The 8,251-nt window shown below is 37.8% G+C and overlaps 2 long non-coding RNA genes across 6 annotated transcripts; both read left to right on the top strand.

Annotated features, from left to right (window-relative positions):
• Positions 1–1,645: 1,645 nt before the first annotated feature.
• LOC113319130 lies at positions 1,646–3,528 on the top strand. Of its 2 annotated transcripts, XR_003345150.1 has the most exons (5): positions 1,646–1,748; positions 2,070–2,137; positions 2,274–2,336; positions 3,262–3,324; positions 3,442–3,528. It is a non-coding gene; the product is annotated as an uncharacterized LOC113319130 (long non-coding RNA). The 2 variants fall into 2 exon arrangements; XR_003345151.1 differs by lacking the exon at positions 3,262–3,324.
• A 73-nt stretch (positions 3,529–3,601) lies between these two features.
• Positions 3,602–6,273, top strand: LOC113319129. 4 transcript variants are annotated; one of them, XR_003345149.1, is made up of 6 exons: positions 3,602–3,689; positions 3,792–3,861; positions 3,991–4,289; positions 4,540–4,660; positions 4,905–5,052; positions 5,860–6,273. It is a non-coding gene; the product is annotated as an uncharacterized LOC113319129 (long non-coding RNA). The 4 variants fall into 4 exon arrangements; XR_003345147.1 differs by having other exon boundaries at positions 3,991–4,059; positions 4,212–4,289; positions 4,540–5,052; XR_003345146.1 differs by having other exon boundaries at positions 4,540–5,052.
• Positions 6,274–8,251: the final 1,978 nt, after the last annotated feature.

Consider the following 8,251-nt stretch of genomic DNA (forward strand, 5'->3'; position numbering starts at 1 on the left):
AGAATTAATGCACAAAAGATGAGTTAAATGCCAAGAAAAATATATAGAAATATGCACTTTTTAGCATTCATCACCAAGCTTAAAGCTGAGGCACTTCAGCAAGCTAATGACCAGCTTAGTGCTCAAATCAGGGAGCTCTATCAGAAATTGGCTTCGGACCTAGAGGCACAAGCTTCTCAAATGAAGGTGCAGTTCGAGCGTTTTGCCATTGATTACATCAATGATGCTTTCGCGGAGGCTGAGCTCCAAGCTGAGGGTGTTGTTTTCCCTCGTCTTCCTTACCCATGATCATGTTATGCTTTCAACTGAACTCATTTATTGTATTATGCCCCCAGCTGAGGGGCCTTTGTTGTCTCCTTTCCTTGAAACAATGTCTCGTTACTTTCTGAACCTTCATCATCTGCAACTTTTGAGATGTGTTAGTTTTATTTTGGTAGTACTATTATGGTACCTTGTTTTTATATATAGACGTCTTGTGTCTAATTATTTGCACATTCGAGTCATCACAAGGTGCTAAGGTGTTTTTAACCTTTGGTGGAACATTCATCATCCTACCCAAGTATCCTTTGGCCAGAAGGTACCGTGGTGGCGAGGGTTCCTACGTGGGTAATAATTTTCCTGTAACCCTACGCGTTCAACGCGATGGCTGCTTTACTTCGACAAGGTATCTCTCTTTGTGGGATATATTGCTTATTATTTGCCTTTTAGTGGGATTCATTTTCCCTTAAGATCTGAGATTGACATATGCGCAGTTATGTCGTGCCTTACCTCATCGTCAATTCTGACGGAGGGTGTCTATTCTAACCCAATTTGTATTTAATCAACATGTACGCTTTCTTAGCAAAAAGTTTCTTTCATTGATTAGTTAGGTTTATAATACCTTTGATCAGGGATAGAACATGGTGGTCCACTGCCCTTCCCTTCTTCTCCTGTAATAACCATTCTCTTACGGGTAGTACTTCTTTAGGTACATTGCATTCCAAGGGTGTTGCAATACTTGTCCTTTGAGATTCATTAGGTAGTATGAACCCTTTCCAGCAATATCGTGTATGATGTAGGGTCCGTCCCATGTAGGAGCTAGCTTCCCCATTCTTTTTTCCTTTGATATGATGGTATTTGACGTAGTACGTATTCTTCAACCACAAAGTTTCTAGGAATTACCCGTTTGTTGTATTCACGAGCCAGCCTTTGTTGTTAATTCACCATTCTTTGTAAAGATACTTCCCGCCTTTCTTCAAGGTCGTCAAGCTTTTCCAGCATAAAATCTGTTTTCAGGTTCTTTTCCCATGCCTCTGTCTTTGTCGTTGGCAGTATTATCTCCCACTACACCATTTTAAGGATATAGCAACCCAGAGTAGCAACAACGCTAGTGCCGTTGCGAAATTTCCGTTGCTAATTTCGGTTGCTATATTTTCGCAATGACATATGACTGTTGCTAATTTAGCGACAACAGAATTTCGGTTGCGAATAGCAACGGCGAGGTGTTCATGCATGCGAAGCACGCGTGTGGTTGGAAACACGTTGACATTTTTTTTCGCCCAAGTCAAAGTTTGGTCAGTCTTCTGCTTTATTTTTCCACCCCTTCAGCCTTATCTACCTATACTTGGAATTTTCATAGCCATTTTTATTTTTCCTCACTTTCTTTTTTTCTTTTCTGCTCCCGCATGATATTTTCTCCCCTTGAAGATTCAGTTGCAGCTCGATCTTAAGTGTTAATCTTAGAGATTTGGTTGCTCGTGTTCGATCTGGTAAGTGTTTATCATTATTAGTTTTTCGATTTCAGTTTATGGATTCTAGGGTTTCACGATTTTAGGGCATTTGATTTCAGGTTCCATCTGTGAATCTGCTTTTTTTTTTTTTTTCTCATTTTAGTTTACTGATTTTAGGGTTCATCTCTGAATATTTTTTCGATTTTAAAGATTTTGATTTTAGTTTTTCAATTTCAGTTTCTCGATTTTAGGGTTTCATCCGTGAATCTGTTGTTTCCGAGTTTTTTGATTTCTTCTTTCTCTTTCGATTTAAAGGGTTTTATTTGTGAATCTAACACGATTTTATTTTTTCTATTTTAGGGTTTGTCAAGGTTGAAGAGCTGGACTACTTTGAAGAAAGAACTCTGAAGAACTGAAGAACATGGAAGGTATAAGTTTAATTTATTGTTTTATGTTAAGCTGTTTTAGGGGTTTTGATCAATTTTCAGTTTTGGGTTTAATTTCTATTTTAGGGTTTCAAAATATGAACTGATTTAATGATTTGTTATTGTTATATGATTACAGTTTTCTCATCAGAGTTTGGACATAGAAGAACTGGTCAGAGTTGAATTTGGAAGAACTAAGAAGGTATATGTTTCTATGAACTAGTAGTGAAGTTGTTTTGATTGTACTTTAATATTTTTTTTGTAAAGTTGTTTTGATTTTGGATGATAATAGCATGTCTGAGATTTGTATGTTTACTGAACATGATAAATAGTCCTAGTGGTGATTCTGAAAAGCTACTTGTTGCTCATTCTCTCTTCACTGAGAGGATGTTTCTGTCGTTAACCTAAGGGCTTCGGAAACCCTACCACTAGAACTAGTTTGTTTAAATTATGAACTTAGGAAGTTTTGAAAGTTTGTGTGAACTGAACTTAGGAAGTTTTGAAAGTTTGTATGAACTGAGTTCCTTAGGAAGTTTTTTAAGTAATTTGTATGATCTTGTAAAGTACTTTGTTTGATCTTGTAAAGTTTATTTTGAGAGTAATATATCATCTGATGAGAACAAGAAATGGATGAAGTGGATATGTCAAAATAGAATTGGTTAGCAGTTTATCGTGATTCAGTTCATAGATACAGGTTAGACTTCAAGTGGGATGGAAACTGTTGGAGTTTATACACTTGAATTCTAACATGTAGCTTTAAAGTTCTGAGTGAAAAGAAATCACGATAACTTCATGACTTAGCTCTATTATTTTGTTGTATTCATTTCACTGATCAAAAATACTGCTGGTTTTGATTTGATGTTGAGTACATATACGATCTGGATTAACAAAATCTAGGCTCTCTGTTTGGATTTGCTTAGGATTTTTTAAATTAGTAGAATCATTGTTGGTAAATCTGTCAACCAAAACCCATTACTTTAATAGGCTTAGTTTTTGTGTTTAGCTTGTGAAATTAGTGTAGACTTACAAATTGGGATAGGTTTGATTTTCCTATTTGGCGTCAGAGGTTTGCAATTAGTGTGGAATTGGGTTTTAGTTACTGATTGCTTTGGTGTGATTAAATGTAGTTGGAGATTTGCATGGTGATATGGCACAAACTGCATGGACCAGTGGAGAGACGATAACGAATGGTCCTTGCTTGTATTATGTCTGTTTGTTGATTGGTTAATTTACTGAGAGACAAGAAATATGATTCTTGTTTATTGAATAATTACAAGTAGGATATGTGTTCTGCGTAATGCGTGTAGGTATTGGTTCAACTAGGAGATATACTTGACTGGAACCGATTGTACTCCGGACAGACCAGTGACATAGATGATTATCAAGCATGCCAGGCAAGTAACTTTGGTTTTTGCTGTTACATATATCCTTTATCTTCCTAAACTTAATGTATTATCTTAAATCAGATATACGCGATTATGCAAGAGACGTTGCAAGCATTAGGTGGTAAAGAAATGGTGGTGGGACATACTCCTCAAACTGAAGGCATAAACTGGTATTTCCTTATTCTTGCTTATGGAACTTTTGGTCGGACAAGCTCAAATATAATATTCTATATGCTAATTTCCGAAAGTATGTTTTGTCTCTTGAACTGCAGTAAATACGGTTGTTGTATATGGCGTGTGGATGTTGCAATGTCCAGCGGAGTCCTTAATTCAATACCGGAGGTAAAGTATTTGTTTCTGCACCCTTTCATATGTAATATAAACGCCCTTATTAAGCTTGGTGCATACATGGCCCGCTTTACTTCGATTCTGACATATATATGCCTAAACTTTGAACTTTCTGTTGATTAGGTTCTAGAAATAATAGACAATGAATCAAGGGAAATAAGGAGCGGAACAAATATGTTTAGCGAATTTCAGGTTGTTGACTACAGATGGATATTCCTACATCCGATAAGGCGATTATTAGAATTGCTAGATATATTTCAACTCTATTCAATTAATTCTTCATTTGGAAACCTGGAAGTTGGCTTACTGGGTATACCAATTGATGCGGTGGTGGAGATTTGCAGCTAAAATTTGTGTTGAAGTTCATCCCGTTGCGATACTGCTGGTCAAGGGAAATTTGGGGGCCTTAGAGATGGATATTAGTAAGATTTTTCTTTCATCTTTCCCTTTTTTTTCTTTGACTTAGGGTTACACATGGTACAATATTTGGCATGTTCATGGTGATACTATCTTGGATTTTTCAAGCCTTTTTTTCCCCTCTTCGTATTACAAACTATCTTAATTACACTTGGGCTAGTATTTAAGAAACTACCTCTGCAAGATATTGTGATTGTGATTCTTAGAGTTTGGAAATTATGGAGTAAAGTTATTGCTGGACCTTACTGTTGGCAGGAGACTTTTATTGAGGATTGGGGTTGCTTGCAATCGCAGGAAAAAATTAATCGTGTGGTTGAAATGCTCATTACAAGAAGCTGAGGTTCTGTAAGCAAGCCAAGCATTATTGGACTTTCAAGTGAGAGTACTTTGACCTACATTGCTTATCATTAAGTGCCATACTACTTCGGTATTGCAGAGACCTTAATTTGTATCATAATTGAGTTTGAGTGGTAGTAACTGGTTTAGTCAATTGAATTTCGTATGTTGATTTAATTTCTTTTTGTCTTGTTTGCTCGAAATATGGCATTCTTTGCTTTCCAACCCATTTAAGCTTGGACCTGTAACATACCAACTGATTTCTACCCCTTCATTTTTGCAAGAGAAAGGACTTAGGGATGAAGTTCAGGAGCTTAACTCTCGATTGCTAAATCAAGATGCGTACATTGAAGAACGCTGAATGGTGAATAAAAAGCTGGAATCCTGCACTCCAAAGTATCACACTGGCTCCCTCCGTTCAAAGAAACAAAGGTATAAATGTCAAGACAATTTTTTTTATCACTTCCTTCTTCATTTAATGTGTAGGAAGAGTAAACTTGATATGGATTAATCAAGAGTAATCTAGAGTAATATGGGTTCAAACGAGATATGTCGGTAGTATAAGAAGCATCTAGAGTGCTTAGCTAGTAAGTAAGAGGGTGGTCGATTTGTCTAGAGTGTTAGTGAATTTTGTTGTAAAAGATTGTTGGAAAGCCGGTCACTAGATTATTCTAGAGTAGTCGTATACTAGATAGTAAAAGAAAGTTCTTGAACTTCAAGAGGTCGGTTAACTAAAGCTATAAATAGGCTTGAGTGGGTTAAGTTATAACTTGTAAAATTGTAATTGAGTGGAAACTCGAAGTTGGTAGTAAGGTTTGTACTCGAGTGAAATCATGAGTGGTAAGGTGTTAGGAAAAAAAATAAAGAGAACATTCTGTAAAGAAAATTAAGGTCTGTAAGACCAAGTTTTAAAAAAGAAATAAAAGTTTTTTTTTCTTAAGTGACCCGTGAGTTCTTTGAGTGAGTCTAAACACATTTTCAATACCTATTATCCTTTAACCTTAAATTCTAGGCTCTCTGTTTTGATTTTAGGACTGTATTATTGTTCTCTCATTCTCACACTTGTCTCTCTGTTTGGATTTGCTTTTACATTCTCCATTTAGTTCACTTATAGCAGAGTTAATTTCTTGATATTTGCTTTTCATGGTTTTGACTTGTCTCTGCATATTATACAAAATCTAGGCTTTAGTCTTTAGTTTGTAACCTTAGTACTGAAACATCAAGTTGGTTATTATGCAGGTATTTGGGCTTAAGTCAAAAAGCAGTACTTGGTGATATTTTAGCAGCAGCTGCATCTACGTATGATTTGCTGAGGAAGTTTGTTAAGCAAGCGGAGTCTCGTGATACATTCTGGTGATATTTTAGTCCTCCTTTCCCTGTTTTTCAATGCCTCTGTCAGTTGACACAAATTAACTAGGTTACCCATTCATTTATAAACATCAACACAGAACGAAAGTTGTATGTCAGTCACAAAATTTTGGGTTATGTAACTTGTGTACATTTCTATCAATTGAAGAATCCTTTCTTCTATAATATTATCTAGTGGTGATTCTCAGTAAGATTCTCCACAATACAGTTTTGTATCACCATTGTAGTTTGTACATCTGTGTGGATGTTGAATATGGGGAACTGGGTAATTGCAGGGGAGGAAATGTGGGGGTAATGAATTTTGACTAGGTCAATAAACATAGACCTGACCTTTTTTTTGTGGTTGCAAAAAATTAGCAACCTCAAGCCTCTGTTGCAAAATTAGACCCAGAACCAATAAATTAGAACTGGAACCAACAATATCTAGTTCCGAGTAAGGGTATTCCTGTAATTATAAACAGATTAGCAACAACAGGCTGTTGTTGCGAATAAAAAATGTAGCAACGGCAACCGCCGTTGCGAATTGCCGTTGCTGACCGAGATTCGCAACAAAGCATATGCCATTGCTAAAAATTGCGACACCGTGTTTAGCAACAGCGAAAGCCTGTTGCGACCCTGTTTATGGTGTAGTGTCCGTTGGGATGACTGCTTCGGCTCCGTAGGTTAGTAAGAACGGAGTTTCTCCCGTGGCTGCCCTTCTTGTAGTGCGGTAGGCCCATAAGACATTGTGTAGCTGCTCGCACCATCTTTCCTTGTATGCCCCCATCTTCTTTTTTAAGTTCATTGCTATCGTCTTGTTAGTGGCCTCCTCTTGTCCATTGCTCTTAGGATATATTGGAGTAGACTTGTTTTTCTGAATGTTGAAGGCTTTATAGAGCATGTTTATGTTCTTTCCTTCCAATTGTTTGCCATTGTCAGAGACTATGGCAGCTGGTATCCCGAACCTGCAGATGATTTGCTCGAACAAAAATTTAAATACATCCGTGTCCCTAATTCTTTCCAAAGCCCTTGCTTCCACCCATTTGGTGAAATAATCCGTAGCTACGATAAGGTATCTTCTTTTTGATGTCCCCTCTATCAAGGGTCCAACAATTTCAACTCCCCATTTGGCGAATGGCCATGGGCTGATGACCGAGTTAAGCTCCGTTGCTGGTGCTTTAATCTTTCTGGCATAACGTTGGCATCTTTCACAACGCCTTGCTACGTTCTTTGCATCTTCATCCATGCTTAGCCAATAATATCCTTGCATTTTGGCTTTGATTGCCAATGACCTTCTTCCGCTATGATTTCCATCTTCTCCGCTATGTATATCATGCAGTATTCTTCTACCTTCGGTTTGTGAGAGGCACCGCATCAAAGGTCCAAGAAATGACCTTCTATACAGTATTATGTCTCGTAGGTTGTACATTGCTGCCTTTGACTCGAGTTTTCGAGCTTTTTTGACATCTACGGGTAAGGTACCTTTGTCAAGGTACTGGTGAATTGGAATTCTCCAATCGTCCTCAGCTTCTTCCTCGTTGCTTCCTGTGAGTGGGGAAAAACGATTTGCTGGTTTTTACGGAATTGAAGAGTCGACCGTGTGGAGACTCTTTGAACCGAGCGAAATGTTGAACCTCACACAGATGCACTGAAAGAAGGGAGTGCTTTAAGTTCGAGAGATCAATCTGTAAGACCCCGGCCTAAACCAAGAACAATGGTCGTTTCAGAGTCAATTCGGTCACAAGAGAGGATGGGTTGATCTGTAGGAGGGAAGCTGAGAAATGCGTGAGATCAATGGTGATCTGAGATTGTAGGTGTGTTGTGATTTCAGCGTGAAAATGCTCTGAATGATTGAATTTTGCTCAATTGAGAGTAATTTCTGTGAGTTCGTGTAGACGAAAGATTGTTTGTATGAACTTTGATGAGAAATTGCTCGTTTTGGCGAATGTTGTTCGATTGTTCGAAAAACCTCTGTCTTTTCAATCAGGATTCAGAGACATTTTATAATGCCGTAGTTGAAAACACCATGATCCCATGAAGTGTGACAGTTGCTGGAATCAGAGAGTGGGAAATGGGGAAATCGTGTTAAAACCAATTACTCATCGTGCAGAGACTTGGTTAACTTTCCACCCACTACTTTGTTGACTCTTCCAACTGATTGCACGACTTGCTCACATTCTCATCGTGGGTGAACACACGTGCCGTAGACCGCCAGACCAAAACCCTAGTTAGTATCCCCCCATGTGACACGATTGAAATCTCGTGATTGTGGAGTCAGTTGCTG

Source organism: Papaver somniferum, chromosome 10 (assembly GCF_003573695.1).
Source record: "Papaver somniferum cultivar HN1 chromosome 10, ASM357369v1, whole genome shotgun sequence".
NCBI lineage: Eukaryota > Viridiplantae > Streptophyta > Magnoliopsida > Ranunculales > Papaveraceae > Papaver > Papaver somniferum.